Below are 24,695 nucleotides of genomic sequence, written 5' to 3'. Positions count from 1 at the left end.
TTCACTGCAGCAATATTTAAAATAGTCAAGATCCAGAAACAACTCAAATGTATGATGATGACGAGTGGATCAAAAGGTGAGTGTAGTTACACAATGGAATACTACTCGGTCATAAAAAAGAAACCATGTCATTTCCAACAACATGGATGAATCACAGGGGATAGTACTAAGGGAAATAAGTCAGAAAGAAAAAAGACAAATATTATATGATTTCACTCACTTTTGGAATACAAAGTAAAGCAAAGCAGTCAAACAGACACAACAAAACAACCTCTTGACTCTGACCACAAAATGGTGGTTCTGAGAGGAAGCAGAGGAGGCAATAGTTTAGTGGCAGATGGCAAGTGATATTTATGGTGAGTGTGGCATAAAAGATCTGGTTCCTGAAGTGAGAAACTACACCTGAAACCTATACTGTATTATTTACTAATGTGACTTCAATAAAAAGAAAAGTTCAACCCAAGAAATAGTTGAATCTATTGTTATTCTAGGCCTCCCTTGAAATTCAGATGCTGGAGTCTGACAGCCTTATCGTTGGCAATTTGTAAATTAAAAAAAAACATAAAAGATCATGAGAGAGGAGACAGTTTCCAATAATCTACAGCTGTCTTTTAATGGTGTTGTGAGGGACCTCTATCTACCAGTGACATTTCAAGTCTTTCATGAAAAGGAATTTTAAAGAAGGTGTTGAAATCATCTCTCAGAATCAATTCTCAGATAACTTGGGTTTCATTTGGTTTTTAAAAAAACACTGGGGTGGCAATACATTTGAGATGAACTGAAGTAGAAATCTCTGAATATTTCTTTAAAAGATTAAAGTTAATTGTCCATCTGGGAAATTTGCAAGTGTGTGTGTGTGTGTGTGTGTGTGTGTGTGCGTGTACCATGAATCACACCTGGATAAAGCTATTCTGAAATGCAGACGAGGCCACTTTGTACTCTCCTGGCCCTCTACTTTTAACTTAAGGTTTTGTAATGGAAAATTGAAATGTCTGCAGAGGTAGAGCGTGTAACTTGATGAACCTTGAGACACCACTGCCAGCTTCAAAAATGATCAAACAAGGTGAAGTGACTCTAGTATCTCACGTCCTCATTAAATATCCCAATGTGCATATTGAAACAAGGGAGACATTCAAAAATATCCCAGTTACACAATCACATCTAGAAAGAATTAGCGATCATATTAGTCCTTATTATCCCAGGTTATGGGATCAGTATTCGAGGGTCCACCTTCCCTTGGTTATTTTAAAGCTTCTTAAATGCTCTGCTTGAGGAACTGTTCATATCAGGAGCATACAGGGTGATGGCTGGTTAGTCTCACATGACTTTTTTCAGGGTCTCCCTGAGGGTTTTCCAAACGGTCCTGTCAGCTTCAGCTAATATCCTCAGGGAGGGGCCTTAGAAGCCGAGAATGTGTTCTCCGTGGGTTCATTCCTGTCATTCCTCAACTGTAACACATCCAACAAGACAAACTTCCTCATCCACATTTTTATTTCCTGGTACAGTTCAAAGACAAACAACAGGGAAAAGATGCTTGATTCTTTTCCTTCTTACCAGTTTCCAAAATAATGAGTCATTTTCTAATAGTCTCCAAAGGCGACCTGGGGTTTTTCCAGCACCCTTTTGAATTCATGGACTCAAACTTATTTCATGTGTTTCTATCCACTTTCTTTATCTTTATTGACACTAAAATATTTACCCTGCGGGCATTGATGCATCTGAGCTCCTGAGTTCTTCGACAAGTCCCTTCTAGTCTTTGAGAGTTTGCTCGCTTTCAGTTAATGCAAGTTGCCTCTGGCTCACCTAGCTTATTTCCTCCCAAACATGGAATCAGCCATGTCTCGCCAAGAAGCCTTTGCAAATAGGGCTTTTCGGTTTTGAATCAAAATCCGGGTGCTAGATTTACTCATTACTATTGGTTAGTTCATTGGTCCCAAGACTTTGGGATACACACAATTGAAGTAGTGTATCCCCGCTATCATCCTCGCCACCTGTCTGTCTGGTTAGCTAGCTATCACCTATGGCCAGGTATCCTCCATGCATCAATCTGTCATTTATTTATCTGAGTTCATACTAAAAATCTAATTCATCACCAAACCCTGATTCAAAATCAGGGCTATAAGATTTTAGTTAAATTTCCTAATTTTATTTCTATCTACGCTCTTGCTCCCAATCCCATTTCTCAACGACACCAACATTTGTTTGATCTCAACTATACTTACAACAGTTAGAATAACACAAGCACTAGTACCTACAACATAACTGAACACAATTTCATGTTTATTTTGCAGTTCTTTATTGTCTGTAGTGATTATTCTCCCCAGAGACCTGAAATCAAGTGATCACATTCGGAAGGTCCCTGAGGAGTTCCTCTCTCCGCCTAAACCGGATACTCCGCTCTCCACACTAGTTTCCCCTGCCCCTGCAAGCATCCAGTCTTGAAATGTCTGTAGCATGCTATTCTTTTCTCCACCTTTCTTTGTTCATATAACACAGCCCGTGATCTCGCCATAGTTTCCCCTTCCTTTTTACAGCTGTGTAGTATTCCACCACCTCCCTATTGATAGATGTTTGGGTCATTTCCACTTGTTCTCTCTCATCATGATGCAATGAGTAGCCTTGTGCAAATGTCTTTATATTCTTGCCAGGGAATTTTGGAGGTCTTAGAAGTAGAATTTCTGGGTCAGAGGGCACGGGTCTGGGTGACCTGGCTAGTCAGTGCCAAGTCTCCTTTGAGGGGACCCTACCAGTTCACATTCCTGCTGGCACCGCGTGCGGGTCCCCCCAACCCCCCACTCTTGCTTTGCTAAGAGAGCATGTTGTCAGCCTTTTGGGTTGAGATACTAGGAGATGGGAAACTACCTCTTGGTGTAGCTTTAATTCTGCATTTATGTTATAATAAATGAAGTGGAGCATCTTTTCATCCTGTTAAGAGAGATTTGCTTTTCTTTCTTTGTCAAATACCTACTTTTTACTGAGCCCACTTTTAGTTTTCCTCTTATATTTTGGAAACTTTTTTTTAATGCATCTGGGTTACCAACCATTTGTCTTTGATGTAAGCTGCAAATAATCTTCCTTAGTTTGTCATTTGTCTATCTTACCCTTGACATTTTTTGGTTTGTTTTTAGTCTTTGATTTTTTTCCACACAAAGTTTATTATTTCAATACAACCACATCAGTCATTCCTCCCCCCTTAGTGTATTTATTTTCTTTAATTAAGTAAACATTGATTGAAAATATTATAAAGATTTCAGGTAACTTTGAGTCATAATGCAGAAAGTTTCACACTCATCAAAGTTAGGGATTAATTTGCTAATATTTTCTTCTAATATTTTTATAGTTTTACTTTTCACATTTAACTCTATTACCTACTAGGAATTTTACCTAGCATATGGTGGGTGTGAGTAAAATGAAATTTTTTTCTATGCCTAACTACTGATTCTAAGACCACTTATTTAAAAAATCCATTCCTCTACCAATTTGAAATGCATCTTTTTCACACACTAAGTGTCTAGATGCGGACAGAAGCCCACTGTCTCCCATATGGCCGCGTCCTGGTGTGTCAGTTCCAACCTGCTTTGATCATAGAGTCTTTCTACTATATTTTGATCTCTGGTGGGACTTAGCTCCCTCATCGTCCTTCATGTTCACAGCTTTCTTGGCTGTGCTATGTATTTGTTTATCCTAATTAACGTTTCTAGTTAACTGGAATCTTTGATTATCAGTTAATTTTCTGAAAACAAATTGACAACTGTTTGAGTTGATTTGCAACATGAGTTGGTGCCTCTGTCACTGTGACTGGGTTAAGAGTAGGCACTTAATAAATATTAATAGAAGTGAAGTGCTCCAGTGTCCTAGAGGTTACCATGTGGTCTTAACTCCTCAACAGCAAATGTTACCCCTTGATAGAAGAGACTATGAGGACATTAGCCTCAATTATTTCAGTATCACTGAAAAGAAGACTAGACTAATAACACTTAAGAAGTCAAAGATTTGCATTTCTCTAGCAATAAGAGATGATGAACAACTTTTCACATGCTGATTGGTTATCTGTATGCCTTCTTTGGAGAAGTGTCTATTCAGATCCTCTGCCCAGTTTTTTTTTTTTTTAATAATATTCTGCTCATTTATTGTTGAGTTTGAGTTTTTTGTATGTTTTGGATATTAACCCCTGTTGGGTCATCAAATAGGTCCTAATGCCTTCTGTGGCATCTTGAGGTCTTAGTTTCTTTAAAGATAAACATTTTGAAGAGAGAGCAGCTCTTTCTCTTGGAATTTCTACCCCCTCACCTTTCACCTGACTACTGATTCAACTTGAGTCTACAGAGAAACATGTTCTGACTCATATGCTTGTTAGTTCTGATCTTATACACCCCTTGGTGTTTATTTTTACATTATTTGCTGCCTCTGTTACATTAGTTTTAATTGCTTTATTCATGTGTGTCCTTTACTCCAGACTATGAATTCTGTGAGGCAAGAACTGTGTCTGCTTTGAACACTACTAGTTCAATGGCTGGCTTAGAACAGAAGCTTAATAAACCTTTGTTGATTGGTTAAAAAAAAATGAACTGAAAGAAACAAGTGGAGATCAGACGGAAGGAAGGTGGGAAGGAGAAAAAAAGAAAGGGAGGGAGGAAAAGAGGGAGGGAGACAAGCACAGTAGTGGCTGAACTGGCACACGCCAGTGAAGGGCAGAGAGGGAGGAGACTTCACTGAGTGCCCTTTGCGATGCTTGGAGCTCCATTCCATGTAGACGTTAGCTGCGCTTGTACATAATTAACCACTCAGCAAATTCCGTATCACACGTGAATCCAAGCCACTACCCTTCCGGGAGCCGAAGTGGGGGATCCTTGACACGCGCCCCAGCAGATCTAAGATGGTTGTGACAGAGTACCTGGGGCAAAGCCCAGGCTGTGTCTAGGGTATCCTGTGGGTGGCTTGGCCAGGCCTCAGGATCTTGGCGTTTGCACTGTTTTGTATTTTTGCAGCACATACCGTCCTAGGAGAGCGAGGGAAAGAACAACTCCTTTCTTTAATAAATGATTCAAATGCTGGAAATGGGGAAAAGAAAATATGGCACAAAGGAGCATATTTTCCAGGTGGTCGCTTTTCTACGGGAAGAGGCCATGTTAACCTGCCCAGCCTTGGTTAAGTTTACTGCCCGCGTTCAACTGGGTACTGCTGGCATGCTGGGTTTGGATCCACGTCGCACAGAAAGCCAAGAATACCCAGGCTCACACAGAAGGAAACAGGCCCAGAAGTGGATCGTGTCCAAGGGTGTGCCCATGCAGGAGGCGGGCGGGCGCCTGCTGAAGTCAGCCCTCCTGCTGAAACGAAGCGGCTCGGAGAACGGCAGGTGTGTCAGAGTCATGGAGTTGAGTGTGCATGTCCCCAGTGAACATTCAGACTCAGCGGAAGGCCTGGCCGGGAATCCAGGACTTGAATCCTGACTCAGTTTACTGGCTGCATAAATGGACGCCTCAGTGAGACTCGCTGTGCTAAAAACATTCAAAGGAAAAGAAATCCAAGGCGGGCAAATGCCTCGGGTAGGGCTCAGTGTTCACTGGCGTTAGTGCAGCAGCTTCCAGAACTCTGCCCAGAGTGCTTGAAACACAAGACAGGAAAGCAGGTCCTGCTCTGTCCGTGGAAGCATCATCTGGTCTGACTTCAAGCTACAGGGAAACCACTGGGTCATCCTCTGTGGTCACAGCTGACAGTATTTTCCACTGGAAAGTCGCATGTTTCCTTGAACCACGGACAAAGAGTCCAACTGGAAATCACATCCATGCACCAACCAGTGCCATCCAATCATTCCAGGGGACCTGAAGTCTCTTCTCCCCGAGGATGGCTGGTATCTGCTCCCTGCCTGGGAGCCATCCAGAACACCAGCTGCCTCTCTGCATTTGCATTTGCAGGCAGAGATGTGGTCCCAGAAGTCTCCTCCAGAAAAAGGTGCAATTGCTGACGCCTGGAGACCACCCTCACCCTCCCAGGCCGCTTCTCCAGGCTGCGGTGTGCTGAGTTATTTGCAGTGCAAAAGCCACATCTCAATTACTTATAATTGAGTTGCAAAGAGATTATTATTCTTTGCTGAAACTTGACTTCTCATCCTGGAAGCAGATTTTTCCCATTTTGGGGAGGGGAGCAAATGACATTAAAATCTGTTGGAAAATTTTGGTTGGAACGAGGCACAAAAATGTTCCCTGTGGCTGTAGATGCCTCAGTTGTCATTCTGTAACGAAATCATGGCTCGCTTCATCCAAACAAACACCACCCAGGCATGTTTGCTCTCTCTTTGGAATGTATCCGTGGTGCAAAATGAGATTTTTTTTGAAAAGCCTCACCGATGGCCCCAAGGTTGTATGTGGCCGCTGCTGACTCCACAGCAGAGGAATTAAGACCTAAATTTGTTCTGCTGAGTGCTCAGGTCTCTGCTTATCCAAAGGACATTGGGATTGATTTTGGAAAATCCTAGAGATTACACCCAGGCATTCCTCCGGGGGGAAGTTAATGAATTTAGGCGACACCCAGGCACGTGTCTTAACACACTCAGGAAAAAATACCGTGACCTAAGGCGTGTCCTAGTGAAGTAGGTAAAATGCCCACCAGGAAACTGTTTTTCTGTCAATTCTGCTGGTTTAACCCATGCATCTCTTCGCGTCCTCAACACTGTACAAGAAGCCACATCTGAGGCGCTGCTGAGGCTTGACCTGGCGCTAACACCCTTAACGCTGGTGGGAACTGTCCCAGGGATGCTGGGAAATTTCCTCCACTGAGTATTGGTGATCCAGCTTCACGGTGTCCTGATGGTTCCAAACGAGAGAAGGTGCATAATGCTGAGTGCAGGGACCATGTTGAGCTTGAAAAAGGTTTCAACCCACTCTGATAAAGGGAACTCAGAAGCAAGCGCGTCAGGGGCTTTTCTCAGTCCCATCCTGCACCCCTAAGCACACAGACGCACAGGGATCGCTTCCTCTGCATAGCAGCCTCAACCTGAGACCTGACTCTAGACTTGGGACCCTCAAGGTAACGAGGACAGACTTGCCCAGACACAGGTTGGCCCCTGCAGAATGACTGGGAGCCAGCCACGGCTACCCTAGAAAGCCCCCTGCCCCATCTACAATTCCTCCTCCACCAGCATTTCCAAAAGCCACGGTCAAGCCGAAATCAACCCAATTCTTCAATTTATAAGCCTTACAGATCAGAAGTCAGGGCTCCTAACATCCCTGAACTGTGCACGCCCAGGGCTGTGCTCCTTCTGATTTCTTTGTTTCCTTCTGCAGCTCAGGGCTCCATTAGAGGCAATAACCAGATGATGTTATGTGATGTCAGGGACAGCTGTCCCAGGCTGACTTGAGTAGGCTATTGGGAGAATACTTTGCACGCAGGTGAATTTTACAAGTGACTGTGCATTAAAATATTCAATGGCGGGATAAAGCTGTATCCAGAAGATCTGCTCTAATGCTTGCTCTGTTGACCAGTCACACGTCAGGACAGTGAGCAAGGGCGCAGGAATATACTCCCACATCAACACACTCACAGACACACACAAAGCAGGGACGGGACTGGGTCACCCAGAGCTCTGAGCTGAGTGGTTGCTGAAAGATACAAAGCACGGCCTGAAGCGAGTTCTAGAAAACTGAGTAGATACTTCAGGAGAATGCCAGTGTGGGTTGGGGTGAGGACTCTGAGAGCAATCACTTATGGCAACGTGGGCTAAAATATATATTTTAGACCAGTGTCTCGAACATTTTAAAATACAGAGGGGCCTTTAAATAAATCTGGTACCTACCCATGAGGTAAACTTTAAAATCCAAAGAAAACACTAAGGCCAATATGTGGCAGAGGAGAAACTAACAGGCATCCTGGTGCTGAGCCCCTGTGAGGAACAGGGATGGCTGAGGGTGTCTCTTTGCCTCTTTTCTCTTCAAGACACATTTTTATCTCAGTAGCTAGTGTTTGTCGATACTGAACCTCACAAGGACACTGAGAGGTAAGACTTATGTTTCTCATTTGACACAAAAGGAAACTAAGACTCAAGTTAAATGCAGGTTTTCCTACTTCATTATCAAGAGGAGCATCCACTTCCGCCCACACAGTGGCCCTCAAGACAGGGTCTCCCTATCTGGCCTCCACTGGCCACAGGTTCCAGCTAGAAGACGCGGCAGACATGGGAGAATTTCACGCAAGAGAAGCAGGAATCTGCACCTGGACATAAGGACACCCTCCCTGCCGGTCCGGGGGAGTCCGACCGACTGGGTGGTTGTTCACTCTTCATTCAGCTGTTCAGAGACAAAAGCATAATTGAGCCTGTCTGTAGTGTGTTCCCGCTTGTGGAATACAAATAAGGTACTTCTCTCTTTGAGGTCCACATTTGTATTTTTCTGACTATTTAATTCTGTGTTTTGCAATGTGTTCATTGGGAGTCATGTGGGGAGGCTGGATTGAAGGATTCTAAGCTCGATGGACGTAATCCTACTGGACTTTGTCTTTGCTGGAGATTTATAAACCTGGTTTGCAGTCTGAGGTCTTGGAACACCATCTCGTTTCATGTCTCCATGTGAACAGGTCTGTCTTAAGCTCAGGACTATTTTTGCTCAATTTAAAAGGGGAAAAATAATCTTGAGTTGGGCAAAAAACAAGGACGGCACATATGATTTGAATTACAGTCAGATAATCACCATTCATGACCAGTCCAAGCTGGAAGGGGAGCTAGAATTTCTCCTCAGAGACGTTTCCCGGCTTAACTTTTAACAAGGGCTACCATTGAGTGTGGCCTTTGAGGAAAACGAATGAAGTCCAACCTATTTAAGGACTTTACTGACTTCTCCCACCTCCTGTGAAATTAGTCTTCTGGAAGAAGATCGTTTGTGAGTTTCATTGGAAGTGGTAAAAATAGCCCTCCCACTCCTTTCAACAAATGTTCTAAAGAAAGTTCTTTTCAAATAAAGTTTCCAAGTAACATCACTGAGTCCTGTCACTTGGCCTTTCTCTCTATTTAGAAACAAAAACCAAAACCTAAACTTTCATTCCCAGTCATGATTATCTTTCCCATCGAGTTCTGAGATGGACCTCTGGTCTACATGCACCTGTGAGCACCTGGGGACAATTTTGGCCCACGGAGAATCAGGGAGAAAGACCACGTGTGCCCCACCTTCACGAGTGGACACACATCCTCCAGCGACAGCCTCTTAGGAATGAAGCCAGAACTCCAGCTCCAAAAGCCAGCGCCCACCCAGGTGTGACAGACTGCTCGGCAACAGTGCTCACCAACATGATCACAGAGTTTAGGGCCACTGTTCCCAATCCACGCTGGGTAGCAGAATCACTGAGGAACTAAAAATAAAAACACCCCTGCTTCCCGGCTGACCAGCCCCATCAGCATCTCTAGCATCCCGTGGTGCTGGGTAAATTCTAGATCTGGACTAAGAAAAGTCTGATCCATCTATCTGCTTACTGACATTTGGACAAGTTACTTAATTTCTCTGAGTTTAGATTTCCTCAGACAGAAGAAAGAAAAGAAGGAAAGAGAGAGGAGAAGAAAAGAGGGGTGAAAGGGGGCGAGAAGGAAGGGTTGGAGCGAGAGAGGGAGGGAGGAAGGGTAGGAAAGCAGGAAATAAAGGAAGAGAAAGCCAGAGATATATTTTACAAAATAGCAAAAATGAGATAAAATATTACTTATAAATATGGTGCAGGCTTGTAAGTGACCATAAATACCCAACAGCTTATTCACTGGAATACTTAATACTGTTCTTCAGAATCTCCTCCCTCACCCTCAATTTGCCTTTCCCTTCAAAAACTTAGGTAATTTGGAAGGAAGATGATGAATAATGTGGACAAAAGACTAAGCAGTATTACCTCAAGATGACGGGGGCAACCCCCAGGGCTTCCCAGGGTTCAGAAGAGTCAACTACGAGGCTTCAATTGAGGACTTGGGACAAAACACTGACTTCCCGCCCCCCAGCCATTCCTATGGAGCAGTCAGTGCTCAGTGAAATTTGTGGGTCCAAGAGCAGGGGTGACCTATTTCTTGGGAATGGTGCCAAAGGACAGATACAACAGTGGGAATTTCTAGATAGACGTGGAGTTAGCCTCATCAATATTCTATTCCTCAAATGATTTTTGAGTCACAAAATTATTTCTGGGAGGTATGAAAAATATAAAGGAAGCCATGGCGCCAGAGGTGGCCTTACAGATGGGAATCTGGTAAAGGAGCTGAAGGCCAAGTCTATCGTGACCCAGAGCCAGCTGGAGCAAGGCAGGAGATTCAGCAGGTAGCACGGTGGAGAAAGGACCCATGGCTGGATATGCTGACCTCTCCCGCTCGGACTCTTTATCAGCTCTCTCCTCATCTTTTTGACGAAACCCAGGTAAGAACATAAAAAGATGAGCCCAGATGAAAAAAAATAAAGGAGCTGTGTTTTTCTCAGATTTTTTTTCTACCTGCTGTCAATATTGGTTCATATTCATATATGTCTCTATGAATTTTAATTTTTTTAATTTGTGTGTGTGTGTATGTAATAGAACTGAACTGGGGTGTAGGCCAGAGGTGGGGGAGGGGGTGAGAGGATTCATCAGAGATGGGAGTGGGAGAAGACCAAGTGGAATTATTGAAATACACTGCTGAGGCGGGAGTGGGTGAGACAGGAGAGGTCTGCAAAGGCCATATGTGGGTCAACTTCCTGACCGGGGACTGAACTTGGGCAGTAGTGGTGACAGCATTGAGACTTCACCACCTTGGCCACCCCTCAATCAATTTTTAGAGTTTAGTAGCCACAATGTGTTATTGGGCCCAGGGGAGGAGACTTTCATGATGTTCACGGAAGAGACACCACACTAAACCTGCCTTATACCATACCAGCCTAGCAAGATAAATGGACATCTGGTCTACTAAAGAAGTAGTTTTAACTACTAAATACCAACAAGGCCATCTGGCGATTTTCCCTCAGTGGATGATTTCACCAAAGCAGCTAACTCTAATCCATAACCTGAGGTTTGCCTGTTGGTCCGACTTCGAGACTACAGGATGCATCTCACCATTGTGTATAAACAAAGTTGCATACTAAAGTTAACAACTTCTGAAATACAGCTATAACAATTATGCGATTATATGTTGGAAATCCTGGATTAACATGTGGCCCATAACCCTTTGATATTACAAAACTCAGCTGCACTATGGGATCTAAGGAGTTTCATTTTAATAGAAGGAGTTATTTGGTAATGTTACATACCAATTTATTGTTCAAAACATTTATTGGGGTTTAACACTATGAAGTAGATAAACAAGTGTTCTCCAGCTGCTAAATCTCACTTGGTATATTTTAAACAATCCACTGTGCTGGTGATTTCTGAAATGTGAAAAGATGTCAGTTCCAATGCAAGTTTTACAATGTTACTTCTGAAGTTACATCTGCTTCACATCTTTGTTCAAAGTGTTCCATTTTCCTCCAGCCTCCTTAATGATCATATTAAAATGAGCAAAAGCCAACAGGCTGCATCCTTTTTCTGAAATGTAGGCCTTGATATTGCATACTTGCATAAAGGGGAAAAAGGACACACACACTTTCTCTGTCGCTCTCACCTGAAATGCTGGAAAACGTGTCAACCAGGCAATGAAACTGTGAGGATTAACAGTCAAGTTTATAAAGTGCAATAAGGTTCTCACATGAAAGAGGGAGGCAGGGAGGAATTTCTTAAGCTATATTACTACTCTAACGTGACTGGGTCATCCCCTGAACTTTGCGCAATTTTTCAAGCTGTTCTGAAAGGACTAATCATGGCATGTAGTGTGTAACACACTGAAATGTGTTGAAATCTTGGGTAACTTTCCCAGTCTGATAGTTAAAGCACTTCATCAGCTAGAAGACGTGACAGAGCCATCTCCCTGTGCTATGAGTTGGGCTTGCACAATCTCCATCTCATTTCATTCCTCGAGTTTGGAAATCTGGTCTCACTCCCTGCATTTCAAACAGGGCCATGTCTCGCCAGCATATTTTACAGGCAGGAAAATGAAAGCAAACCATCAATATGAACAGAGTTCTCTGGAAACAAAGAGATCGGTGTTGTGCTGCTGCTTGCCCAGAATTTGGGCTGTGTTTTGGTTAACTGGGTCTACAGGGTGCCCCTTGAGGCTGGCAGAATGATGATTGTTGTGAGAAAAAAAAAAAAAAAAAGGGAGGGGGGATAAAAAAATCAACTTGAACTTGTGGCTCTTTGTGAGAAAAAGGAATGGATTATGTAAGCAAATGCTTGGGATAGTTACTGTGCTTTGGTAAGTACACAGCATGTGTACCCCAAGAAGTCCGAAGCTTCTGAGCAGCGAGAACAAAGGTGGGTCAGCATATCAGAAACGGAAGGGGCCACCTGGCAAATAGCCAGCTCATTTGACCAATGTAAATAATGTGCTGGCAAAACTTGAGCTCTAAAAATATCCCAGAAAAACTGCAGACTGTGGTCAACCTCCAAATATTATGGAATGCAGGCAGAATTCCTGCAGTCTGAACTTTTAAGTATGGCAGCTTGAAGAAGATCTGAGACCCTCCAAGCAATAGCTGGATTTGAGTGACGGACATGAAGTAGTTGTTCAAAAGCAATGGGTAGTGTTGGCTAAGATGCAACACGCTTTACATTTGGGAACAGTGAGAGGTAGTTACTGAAGGGAAGTATTTGCCCTGGAAGAGGTTCAGATTGGAAGAATGAGTTCTTTTTTCTTTCTGAACAGAGGAAATATTGGTTTACCACATTGTATGTGATTCAAATGTATAGGATCACCTCTACCACCAAGGTACCCAAGGTCCTCCACCATCACTGATTTGACACCTTCCACACTGCCCCGCACCTTCTGAATTAATTTTTTTCAATATAAATTCTTCAGAGTCAGTTAATGAAGGGGAAAATTGACCTCCATAGATTTTTACTTCATGATGCAGGGGCCTCCCTGGTGGCACAGGGGTTAAGTCTAGTACTATCAAGCTACCTGGTAGCTTCTGCAGCCTGAGTTCAATCCCCAGCCAGAGAGCTGAACCACAGGGCACAGCAGACCTCTCCTGACCCACCTGCTGCTCCCCTCAGCAGTGCACTTCATCAGTCGGCCTGTTCTGCTCCCCACTCTGTCTCTGGTGAAGCCTCTCACCTCCCACATCACTGGCCTGTACCCCAGTACTTATATACATAAATCTTTAAAGTAAAGCACTAAAGTAAAATCTTTAAAAGTAAAACTTGATGATGCATGCAGGTTGATGCCAGTCTTGTCCTTCCTGATTTCTGGTTGATTCCCCCCACCCCCCTCCAGCCAGCTGAGCAGTACCCCTGGTCAGCAGGATTTGGTAGCACGTATGTGAAAGGTAATCAACAAATGAAGTGGCTGCATCTTTGGAGTAAGAGAGACTTTGTCAAATGCTACAACTCTTTGGTATACAGGGCTTTATAGGGTTCTATCTTGCTAATTTGCCAGCAAGTAAGAGGAAGTGCTGGCAACCTCTTTGTAAGGGGAAATTCTTCCCCCTCCCTTGAGCGTTGACACTCCTGTCAACTAAGAATGGTCTGCAGACACAGTCCACCTTCTTGCCCACCACACCACATGGCCTTTGTGCTGCATCTCCCCATAGTCTGACATGAGCCATGACTTCCAAGCCATACCAACTGGCTAAGAGAGCTAGGTATTACAGAGTGCAAGGATGTATGGGAATATATTCTATTGCATTTTTTCTTCTTGGATCCAGGTGCTTGAGAAGAGAAACCAGGTGATACAAAATATTTGGAAGTAATAATCGAAGTAAAGAGTATTTTACTAAACATTTTAAAGCAGGACCCCTTATAAAGTCATATTTATGTGGAACCCCAATATTTAACTAAAATGGAGTTGCTCCATTTGAATGTGGGCACCCTGGCAGCACCCACCCTTCAAATCATTGTCCTAAATGGCCTTTTTTTTTTTTTCCCCACCAAAGATGTTTCCTAGCTTCTGAGTTTGCTTCACCATTGATTCGATGACATCTAATTAGCCTTGGTGATAATTAATGCTTTAAAATGTTCTACCTCATAAAATGCTATGGCATTTAAATGCTTGCTTAGCACATTTAAGTTTCCCTCAGAGGAACAGTATTAGAAAGAGTCACCATGTTATTTCCCTTACATAAAAAGTTTCACTGTCAATCATCTCTAAGGAAAAAAAAAATCAATTAAAACCTAAGCTGGATCCCTCCCTGGAATTCTAGCTCCTGACATTGCATATGAGTTGGACCATTCACCAAAAAAAAGGAATTTCTGCATAGAGACAAGCTTTACCCTTGCTCCTTGGTGAAGTTGCAAACCCCTGGGGCCAGATGTTTCCCCAGTGTCAATTAAAGGCAAGTGCCTCAGATCTCCAAAGGGAATTTGCAATTATCTCCTAATCTCTTCAGAAATAACAAGAGTGTTTGTTCGGAAAAACAATCAAATAGAGCCCTGAAAAAATTGGGGGAGTCAAGGAAACCACAATGTGACAATGGGAGGTACACCCCACTCAAGATCAAGAGCCCAAACGCCTCTCGTGACCCAGGCTGCCCAGAATTCCTCGCGATGACGAAGGGGTGACCACAAATGCCCCTCCAGATGCTCAGAGAATGATCACTTCTCCCGGACGTGCTTTGGACTTATCCCGTGAGACCTTCTGCAGAATGTCAGCGATGACTTCCCCCTCCCTCTACTGCAATACTAGCATTTCCTCCGGGATGCTGAGAAGAGAACACGGGCTGAGTCTCTCCCCAGCCAATCCAGGGCCAGTGCAGAAATTCAACGTGTGGTGGAGGAGCGTTGGGTTTGAGGCCATGAGGCTCCTGGTTCTGCCTAGATCCCACCCCTGGAGGGGGCTGTGCCTGGAGAGTGCCTTCCTTGGCAGCCAAGAACAGAGATGGTTGATTCCTCAGCAGGAATTGGGAATTGGGCTGTTCTCAAAATGGCAGAAACAGAGGAAAAGCAAGCTACAGCAAATCTGACCACGAAATTCCGTGCAGATCAGTGCAACCGGGAAATCTGCTCTTTTCTCCCAGCAACAGTTTCTTTTATGGGTTGGAAGGACACAAACACTTTTTTTAAGGTATTGAGAGAAACATGAAAGCTAATTATTGAGCTCTTAAGGGAACATGCCAGGTGGAAGCAGAACTTCTTAGACCATCATCAAGAGCATCAATCAAGCAGAAGACGGCCAGGTTCGCTCTGCCTGGTCCCCCCAGTTAAGCTGGGAGGTGAATGGGTTCATAACGTTCCTCTCAGCTCACCTGGTCCACTGTGATAAGCAAAATGTCAAGAGAACTGGAGTATGTTTTGCCCTGGTGAGGAGCCCAGCTCAATCCATAAACCTCTCAACCACAGTCAAGAGACTTAGGACTGAGTCCCGTGGATGTGAGGCTCTGTGGGGCTCAGCATGACTTGCAGGCATTCCCTGGGAAGAGAGTAGCAATCTTCTTGGCCACAGAATTTGAAAAATAAAGGAGAAAGTTTAGCTCAGATTAGCCCTAGATCTCTGATAAGATTCCATCACCTGACACTGTCATCGTTCCTGGGAGCATCTTTGCTCAGTGACACAGTCCTATGACGAGGCCACTTCTGCCTCTGGCCACAGTCCATGGCACATGGTGTCAGTTCAATAAATGTTTACCCAAAATGCACTGGCTTCTATTTGGGCAAAGGAACTATGGACAATGAAACCTCTCAAAAATTCCTTTTTTCATTTTCCAGTCACTAAATCTAATAATGGACATGTGAGCAGAAAGGCCAGCTCTTATTTTGACAACATTCCTCGGTTGAGACAAGTCGACAGCAATAAAAATAGGTCTAACTGAGCCTGCTCACAGCAGCAGGTCAGCTGCGTTTCCAGGGGCCTCCTCTGGCTACCTCGTGGCCAGGTCAAAGCTGCGCATGACATGCTCTTCACCACGGTGTTCTGAACGTGTCTTTATGAACGCAGTGGGCTGAAGAGCAGCTTCCTCCATGTGCCCGCGGACGATCCATCCCATGGGTGACAGGGGCACTTCATCAAGAACCCAAGCCCAGACAGACATCAGAAAACCTGCAATCACTGGCCTCCAAGAACCTCTGAGAGCCACGCCTGAAAAATCCCTCCCGACGCCAGTGACACCAGCTTGCTCCTTTGCCCAGGACTACTCCAGAGTGTGGGATTTGGACAGACAGTTCTGGGCAGGGCTCCGGCTCTGGGCAGCTCAGTGGCAACAGTTTCTGGGCTTGGCTCCCCCTGGGCTGCACAAAGACCATTTTTGTCTTTGTCAATTCTGCCTCCCTCTCGGCTCTGCTTTTTCTCAACGCGTTCTTGGCTCACAGGCACCAGAACCCTCCTGTCCATCACAGCTTGGTGGCCTGTCCAAAGTGGGAGGGGTGGCTTGTGTTTGGGGTATTTGGAGGCATTTTGAGAAAAACAAGGGTTTACCTTTGTGGTCCCCGCCACCTCCGAGGGCTGCCACAGCCCACAGAAAAGCCAGGCCGTGGCCAGCAAGGGAGGCCCAGGTGACGCAAGAGGACAAGACTCAGTCAGGGCATGAGCTGATAAACAGAAGGCCCAGCCCGGCCGAGCTCAGGCCGCTGCCCTTCAGGAGACCAACCGACAGCCCACAGGGTACGAACTTGTTTTTCATCAGTCCCCATGGTCCTGGGGGCAGATGGGTGCTGCAGCCCAGCTCCCCGAGGAGGCCAGGAGTGATGGTGGCCAGCAGGGCCAGCCAGGGGGTGTGAGGAGCAGACCCAGTCTTGTGAGAGCAAGTAGAAAGGGGGTGATGGGGATTTTGCAGAGGTATCTAGAGTCCAGAACCTCTGAGGGCTGTTAAGGGAAATGATGACAAGCGTGAGCTATTCCCGGGTCTCTCCAATCCAGGAATCTCACAGGAGTAGCTGACATCTGGGGAGAGCCTGTGTTCGACCCACGACGGAGACTCCATGGGAGTAGAACCAGGCGCCCCGGGACCCATCCCTGTGTTCTGACAGCAGCAGCTAGGGCTCAGGACTTTTAATAAAAGTGGCAATAAAATAAAATTTTATTCCAAACGCCTTGGATCGGCTTCAAGCATTGTCCCAGGCTCCCGACCACAGCCCGTGGGTCAACATGTCAGAGTGATCCAGCTGGATTCATTTAAATGCATCCACAGTGGCTTCCTGGAGTCAGTTCCCTGGGTCAAAAGTGATTTTCAAGACATTTGGGACAGGTTGTCATTGGAATACCATTTTACAGGCCCAAATTACTAGCTGCTGGATCGATGGGAAAGGGTACCCTTTAAGTAAACTTTCTTTCTTCCTTTAAGACCTCAGGGAAAAATAACAATTCAGAAGACATTTTTTTTTAGCCTAAGTTCTTTCTACATTGACGGTTTTTATTGCCAAAACCCATTTGCTATGTGTGAAGCACTGTGAAAGGTCCCAGGGCCTTATCTGGATATGATCTGGCAGGCCGGTTGCTGCGATAGAAGACTATTTTCCATTTAACTTCTAGAGTCTCTGCAGCCTACGCTGCAGGAGATGAGGGCTGGGGACCATGGGAACTACCACAGTCGTGGCGGGGGCGGGGGGCACAGGTGAAGGCAGAACGTGTGGGCGCCCCTGAGACTCAACTAAAAACCCCGTGATTTGATATACAAAATCCCAGATTACGAACTTGTTTTTCATCAGTGAATACATCTCCTGCTTATTTCCACCCAGGGCCCCTTCCCTAGAGTCCTCCCCTTTCCTCTGCTCACCTGAACATGTTCCATCCTTCCCGGCTCCCTCCATGCTCTGAAAACTGAGGTCTGTGGAGTCCCAGCTCTGGCCTTGGCCAGGTGAGCCAAGGGTGAGCTGTTCACCCTTCTGAGGCTCATCTGTACAGTGGACCTGTCACCTCTGACCTCGCAGGGAAAGACGAGGCCGATATTGACACAGAAGAGTGCAGGTTTCTAGAAGACTCGAGAGAGACACAAATACAGCGTGGCCTCCCTTCCACGAGCACAGAGAACCAGCGTCTGGGCCACCCCCTTATCTACGACCCCCCTTGGCTGGGCTTCTAGGGGTTCATGCAAACACTCACAGTCTCTACAGCTTCCTGCATTCTGTTGCTCGCTCTCAGATTCTGCTCTCCCAACCCCTACAAATGCACATGCAGCAAAAAAAAGGGGAATATTTACTTTCCCGAATTGTATCCATCTAATAATAACTAAGAAATTATGATGTAAAGCAAATGTGGGAAAATCTTAAGCAACATTTAACCCAAGTCACTGTCTCCAATATTTTATTCCTTTTTCAGGGAAGCCATTTCGTAATTTCACTGCTATGAGATTTCACGAGAAAAATATGAGCACACTATTCACAAACAGACAGAACTGTTTTTTCATAAAGTTAGGAGGGAAATTTAGCATTATCATTTATATAAAATGATGATTGAATTGGAACAGCTCAGATGGACACTGTTATTACGGCCAGGAAAGGAGACGGTGGTGCAGGGCCAGTTAACAACTGAAGAAAAGAGAATCATCCAGAATAATGACATATTGGGGACACTCTAAGCTATAAATAGCCAAAGATGAAGAGGACCTCTGGAGGAAATAGAAATGATCTTCTTTGTGGTCTACTTCTGTAAAAGTCACACCGGAAGGGGGAGGTATTGTTAGCACAGGCATTTTGTCACTCTTCCCCCCCCCCAAAAAAAAGACACCTCACATACCCGAGTCCTTGCTTCGATTTATTGATACTGAGACATCCGCACATCTTTGCTTGATAATCCCTGTTCTGATTGTTCTAAGATAATGCTAACTGCTTTCATTTTTTTCCCACTGTGCACTATGGTAACTTTGGCCTTAGCTTTAAGTGGTTTCACTTTTCCGGAGCCAAGTGTCCTCAGGTGAAGAGGATCTTCATGCACCTGCATCATGTGTCTGTCCAGACGGAGCCCCCAGACAGCTGTCCCTGGAGTCCACTGAGTTGGAGGAATGACCCGCTGTGATTCCACTGGAGAGGCTCCCTGGGGGCCAAGGAGGTCTTCCAGACATGGCCGCTTCTGGTCCTCTCCAACATATCCAGCATTGCCGTGTGAAATTAAGATTTTTCCCAAAAATACTCAGCTGTGCTCTTCAGACCAGAAAATGAATTATTTCAATAAAAGAAGCATCGTCGTCACAAATAGCAACCCAGGCTGGGGCTTTCCACAGAACTTAGCACTTCAGGAACGTGGGGGCTGTTCCTGGAAAGCCTCCCTTTGAAGCCCAGGGTATCTGACAGTGTGATTTAGCATCTCTGCTTCTGGAACCCAGCCGCAGCCCTCGGGAGCCACGCGTGATGAGAAGCGAACGTCAGCAGCTCCAAAGATGTACATAACGTGTCAGGTTGGAGAAGACAAATCCCCTAAGCCTGCGAGGCTAGTCCTGTCCCGGGAATGCCGAATTGTCTAGAAGGACAGCTGGAGAGAGCGCAACGCTGATCTCCAGCCCTGGAACTTTTCAGGGTGGTGTCAGACGCCTCCAGTTAATCATTTTAAGGTGCAGTGAGTCTGCTTCACATAACGAATGGGTCCCCGCTGTCAGGCCTGGGGTGGGACGCCCACTCCCTTCGTCCAGGCCAGGAATGTGCCAGCCACTCATCCCTACCTGTGAAATCGGAGAATGACGTGGGAGAGGTAGGCGTGGACCAGCATGGCCAGGGCTGCAATGCCGGGTCTCAGCCGCCATCAGGCTCAGCTTGGTGTGAGCTTTCCAAGGGGGTGCCCACTGGTCATGAGTCGGCGGCACCTCAGCACCCCACATTCCTGCTCCCACCTTGGCTGATTCATGGCCGTGAGCTGTCCGGTCCACATCATGTGAGTGTCTGTGGATGGTGAGTAGAACGTGTGCATGACGGGAAGAGTGAGGTTGCCTCCCCAAGTTGTGAAGTTACATGACCAACTGCCAAATGCATAAAAATGCAGAACCAGGCTCTGGTGGGGGAGGGGTGAGGTGGGGGAGGGGCGTGGCCTTCCCAAATGCCTTCAAATTTGGCTGCCCAGTTTGAAATAGTGATGTGTCTTCTTTTTGCTCACCACCCCGCATTTCCTTTCGAGAGGAAACCACATCCATTGTCAAGTTCCTTAATGGCTTCACAGTGATAGACTCAGAGAAGTATGGCCATAGGACATTTTCCTTCGAAAACAAGCCATGCCTTTTGCTACCAGCCACCACGCGTTTACTTGATGTCCATTTATTGGAGGCTCCGATTTAAGAACATTAAATATGTGAAACAATTTGAAAATAACCTTTCAGAGACGGAAGAAACGGAATATGTCTCTGTCTTGGTGACAGGATCCACTGAACCAGCCTTACACACTGGAAGGAAGGGGAGGGGAAGAATTTCACTCCATCCGTTTCCGCAAGGAGTCCGTGGTCTAGCGACACCTGCCCAGGTTTACCTGCAAATCTGATTTTCCAACAAGGAAAGGGCTGTGGAGTCACTGCATCACCTGCAAACTCCAAAATACTCTAGGTGTTACTTTGCTCGCACTCACTTATTTTTTCAGAACTATTTTCTGAGCACCCACTGCAGCCCGGGTGCTGACCGGGGTTGGACACCCAGGGGGGGACACAGCAAGCTGGGCGCGGCGCTCGCCTCCTGGGGAAGGGGAGCGGGAGGGTCACACAGAAAGCGCACAGACCAGACGTCTTCAGGCAGGTAAGCCGACACGGTACGAAGGCGTGAAATGAGGCCAGGCAGGACCGCGCCCCAGCTGTGGGACACAGGGAATTTGCTATTTTAGGTTCAGAGGTCAAGAAATATTCAGGTTATGGAACATGAGCAAGGAGACGTGTGATGAAACTCCTATTCAGCACAGAAAGTCACAATAGTGTGCTGACCGACCCCACGCACCTTCCCTGTCCTCCTGAAATAGCTTTTGTTGCCCACTATCTCCAAGCTCAGGGGCCCACGGCAGCTGTCTGCAGTCCGCAGGCCCTGAGGATTCAGCAGAGGGAGGAGCAAGGCGCTTCTGTGAGCCCCTGCACCCTGGCGGCCCAGCCCAGCTTTCAGCCTGCTGGTGTCTCAGGGCGACAGAGGCCAGGGATGAACTGGCCCTACTTGGTCTTATGCTTTGCAACGTTTCCTTGGGAGTAGGAGCGACGGGGAGGTGTCTGGGCTGCTCTCAGGTGCCCTGAGATGGTTCTCTCATTCGCAAAATGGCGGCTGGAACGCCAGCCCTGCTCCCCTACTCTGTCCCTGACTGCCAGGGTGAGGAAGGAGCTGCATATGGCCCTTGGCCAGCATGCCCCTTTCCTCACGGGAGATGTGTGGCTTCTTGACCCAGGTGGCCTCAGTACTTCCGCCTAATTCACTCTCCATCTTCCAACCTTGCACGTTAGACCAGAAATGGTGTCTTTCCCTCTACTGTCTTCTTAACCCTGGCACCACCCCAGAGAAACAGGCCGATGTGAGGAATCAGGAGTGTGGCCCAGACAAGGTGAGTAAGAGCCTTAGCAACCCACCATCAAGCAGCAACTCAGTGCAAGGTGTTTCTCGTCTTCTCTTCCTCTATAACCACCTCTGTAGCTCCAATCGCTGCCCCCAGCAAACTCCCAAAAGGGGGGAGAAGGCTGGGTTAAAGAATGCTTTCTAGTCCCCTTTGCTAATGCTACTCGCATCAGTGAGTTCGGTGAAGTTAATCCTATATTTGAGGTCAGCCTGAAGTCTAGGCTTAACTTACCCATGTGGATAAAGGGCATTTTCATGGCCATCAGACTCTCTTAATATGAAGTTAAATGTTGGTGAGTTCAAAAAAGCAGTTTCAGAATTCCAACCTCCCTGAATCTGATAAAACTAATTGAAGCAGTAATTTGGACAGATAGGAGACTGGCTTCTTCCCCTAAGTGATTCTGGCACTAAGCACTAGGGAATGTTGCAAATGTGGTGAGTGGCTAATAATTAAAGGATTTAATTAAGCATCGTCTGGGAACATGTCTAGTAGCTCAGTGAGCTGTTGGCAGGTCCCAGCAATCTGGGTGGTTGTGCGGGAGGCAACATTGTTGACTGCAAAGGAACTGGTTATTTAGGGAAGATTCCTAGTCCAGGGGTAAAAAGAAATTTGTTAACTATTGATAATACACATTTGAGTCATGGGTTTTGGTGAAAATCGCAAAAGGCGAAGAGGTTTAACTGTTCAACATCTAGCTATTGACTGTTATGAACCCAACATGTAGCCCCGTGTTAACACAATGAAGGAGCTGAGTAGTCTCCTGCTCATCTGTTTCTAGACCTGAGTATAACGTAGGTGCTCAATAAATGCCCAAGACGGAAGTAGTAAATGAAAAAATAAATGCTAAAAAGCAACTTTAGAAGTGATCAAATTCTTGTGTAATTTTGAGTCAACAAGGTACACAAAATCCACAGGGGTCTGATCCAATTAGGTAAGTAAATACATGGGGAAATGAAAGGAAATCTTTGTGGCTATTCCTGTTACATAGTTATAGCTAACATAAGTAGTATTATCTAGATGTTTTTCTTAAACTCCATAAAAACAGGACAGATGTATCTGTCAAAGAAAAGGAAAGCACAGCTAGTCTTCCTAAGGTACCAGACTCAAGATGGATGAGACCTTAAAGTAACACATTCATTTCACTCATTTTAACCATTCAGTCAGTCAACAGACAGCTAATTCGGCATCTGCACCTGTTGTACCTGGCAACTGTTAAGGGTGGTTCCTGCACTTACTCTATGTTGTACTCTTGCTAACTTTTCATTCTTCTCAGCCTTCATCCCATAACTCTCCCATGTGGAAGAGGCAGTCACTGACCTGATTTAAAAGTGAGGATTCTGCTCAAGGTAGCACATGTATTAAGCTGGATCCAAACCAAGGCATCTAACCGAGTTGGAGCTCTTAACTGCTAGGCCAGCCAAGTTTCCTGGTGGCCAGGTCAGGCTGACCTTTTCAATCAGGATCATTCCCAGACCTCTATGCTCCACCTCCTTCACCTTCTACTACTGGCCTTGTTTAGTACTTGGAACACAGAATATGGGGATTCTTCACCCACAAAATGACCACACAGCCTTCTCAAGCCCTTTCTGCACCAGACTAAACATTCCTGGATCTTGTGACTATCTTTCAGGGTTTCCTAGGATCCAATATCTTACGATTCTTCTCCGGATGACTCTGATTTATCAATGTCTTAAGAATGTGGGTTATTAGCAGAGCCACTCACTGTGTTTTGACCATTCACGGGATTGTACCCCAAGCTGCTCTGTGTGGTCTGACCAGCACAGAGGGTCACCTCTCTTGGGCCAGACACTGGACTTCCATTATCAGAGCTCAAAAACATGTTCATCTTGGCTCTTCTGCCAAGTGTATTAATGTTGAACTTGCATTCTTCAGTACATAGTCTACATATGTCAAGCCCTCTGTGAAAACAAATGCTATCTAGAGGAGCAATTCCTGAAGTCTGTATTCCAAAGTCTCATTTGTCAGCCAGTTATTTGAAATAAAAACTTTAATAAAGCACCCTATTATATAATTATATTTGCTGACCAAATGACCAAACTCACTATAGCCCTCCCATAATTGAAATACATTTTGAGTGAAATATTGTACAAGACATTGTACAAAGTATTAATAAGTACTTATGTGGTTCAGTTACATTTATTAAGGTAACACTGATTTACAATGTGTTTTTGGGTGTGTACAGGTTCACACATCTACAAATATATATTATCATGCCACACGCACCACCTCAGCCCTTTCTGTAGGACTCACATTTTTTAGGAATATAAAAATCATTTAAGCATAGAGAACTTCCAACTCTGTTTTAGTAGATGTAATTTCTCAGCATATTCTAATACTACCACTGATGATGACAAAACTGTATGATGTGCTTTACTTATCTTAAATGGCAAAGTTTGAGGTAAAGTGAGTTTCACTAAATCAGACAAAAGAGGTCATTAAAGATTTTAGTGGCAAACCCTGGGAAGATTCTGGGATGGTTCCAGCAGAATGAGAGACTGGAGACTGGTGCTTCATGTCTAAAGCAACTTGTAAACAAGCCCAGCCCTTTTTCAGCCCTGGCAATGTGTTGTTCTTGCTCTGAAATCTCTTTTTTGCTTGGTTTTCAAAAACCATTGGTTTTAGAAACTCTATAAGCTGAGGGTCAAGAATAGAGGTTTAGTATTAGGCCTGAATGTCTCAAAACCTCATACTCAGTGGATTTAGGAACTCAACAAAGTTCTCAATACTTTTCCTTTGTCTCTACACCCTATATTCTGTGTGCTGCGTTCCCTGTGCCTTCATTTCAGAAGGTTCTTGATTCTTAGAGACAAAGAGGCTGGGATTACTTCTATTCTTATTTTACCACCATCTAGTCATCTTGGTCAAAAAAAGGCTCCACTTTACCAGAGTTCCTGCTCAATGAGAAGTTTGAATCTCATTGGATCAAACTGAGTCATGTGCCCTTCTCTCGGCCAATCATGAGAACCAGAGAGATGGAAAGCCAAAACCAGGGTCCTCCCTGGTGGCGCAGTGGGTTGGAGTGCTGCACTGCAAAACTAAGTCAAGCTATGACGCTTCAGTGTGTGTTCGATCCCCACCCCAGAAGTGACCCACATGGTGTATCAGACCTCTCCTTTCTCTCCCACTGCTCCCCTCAGCAGTGTACTTTGTCCATCTGCCTGTTCTGCTCCCCACTCTGTCTCTGGTGAGTCCTCTCACTGCCCCTGCACCTCTGGCCTGAGTTCTGCAA

This window comes from Condylura cristata, unplaced genomic scaffold, assembly GCF_000260355.1.
Source record: "Condylura cristata isolate star-nosed mole 26May11 unplaced genomic scaffold, ConCri1.0 scaffold00011, whole genome shotgun sequence".
Lineage (NCBI taxonomy): Eukaryota > Metazoa > Chordata > Mammalia > Eulipotyphla > Talpidae > Condylura > Condylura cristata.
Note: the sequence above shows the minus strand (reverse complement) of the source record.